Consider the following 1612-nt stretch of genomic DNA (forward strand, 5'->3'; position numbering starts at 1 on the left):
AGCCCCCCCCCCACCTGCTTCACTTTGGACTGTTGTTTCCGGGGAGAAACAAGGCAACAGGGGATCAGGACCGACATCGGCCAGAAGATGTCTGTGGTCACCATCTGGCCTTGGTTTGAATGAAGATGCTATGATGTGATTCACGTGCCGTTGATTCACACGCTTTTGTTTTTGTTTTTTTGTTTCTTAATAAAACGGATTTTATTTGGAGGCTTTTAGGAGGGGGAGGAAGGAAGAGAAAGTGAGAGAGAGTAACACGCTCAACAGAGAACGAGTGGGGACTGGAGCAATAGCACAGCAGGGAGGGCATTTGCCTTGCACTCGGCCAACCCAGGTTTGATTCCCAGCATCCCATAGAGTTCCCCGAGCACTGCCAGGAGTGATTCCTGAGTGCAGAGCCAGAAGTAACCCCTGAGCATCGCCGGGTGTGACCCCCTCAAAGAAAAATCAAGAGAGCGTGGGGGGCGGGGCTGGAGCGATAGCATAGCGGGGAGGGCATTTGCCTGGCACGGGGCCGACTCGGGTTCGATTCCCAGCATCCCATAGAGTCCCTGAGCACCACCAGGAGTGATCCCTGAGTGCAGAGCCAGGAGGAACCCCTGAGCATTGCCAGGTGTGACCCAAAAAGCCAAAAAGAAAAGAGAGAACGTGGGTTTCTCCAGAGTTGGGGACACCCCTACACACACCCCAGGATAGGAGGGAAGCATGAAAATTCATCCCCAGGAGGGAGATGTGCATGACACACGTGCTCAGGCACCAATGTGCTCGGCCACATGAGCACAGCAACCACATGGGCTCAGCCAACATACGCTGCCTCTTTTGGTTATTTTGGTTTGGCTTAGGGGCCACATCTTGATGTGGGTGGGGGGGCACGGGTGGTTCAGATGAGGCGGGGAGGAGAGAGATGGTCACTTTCTCCCCATCCGCCTCTGCCCCTCCCCTCGGGACCCAGGGTCACTGGGTTCTTGTCTCACCTCCCAGGAAGGAATTTCAGGAGTGGACGGGCAGTGAAGTGGCACAGATTTTATTTGGAGGGTTTGGAGGGAAGGAGGGAGAGAGAGTGGGAGAGAGAGGAGAGGAACGAGCTCGAGAGAGACCCCGGGCTTCTCCGGGGGCGGAGAGACCCCGACACACACCCCAGCGTTAGACAGAAAAGCGTGAAAGTCCCCATCAGAGAGATAGAGAGACAGAGACAGAGAGACAAAGAAAGAGCGAGAAAGAGAGAGAGAGAAAGAAAGAGAAAGAAAGAGAGAGAGAGAGGAATGTGCTCAAGAGAGACCCTGGGATTCTTAGAGGGCAGAGAGACCCCGACCCACACCCCAGCATCAGACAGGAAAGCGTGAACGTCCCCATCAGAGAGACAGAGACAGAGAGACAGAGACAGAGACAGACAGAGACAGAGAGACAAAGAGACAAAGAAAGAGAGAAAGAGAGGAGAGGAACACGCTCAAGAGAGACCCTGGGCTTCTCCGAGGGTGGAGAGACCCCGACACACACCCCAGCATCAGACAGGAAAGCATGAACGTCCCCATCTCAAGAGGGGAGATGCAGGCGACACGTGTGCTCGAGTACCACATGTGCTCGGCCACATGGACACAGCAGCACACGGGCT

This window comes from Sorex araneus, chromosome X, assembly GCF_027595985.1.
Source record: "Sorex araneus isolate mSorAra2 chromosome X, mSorAra2.pri, whole genome shotgun sequence".
In the NCBI taxonomy this organism is placed as follows: Eukaryota; Metazoa; Chordata; class Mammalia; order Eulipotyphla; family Soricidae; genus Sorex; species Sorex araneus.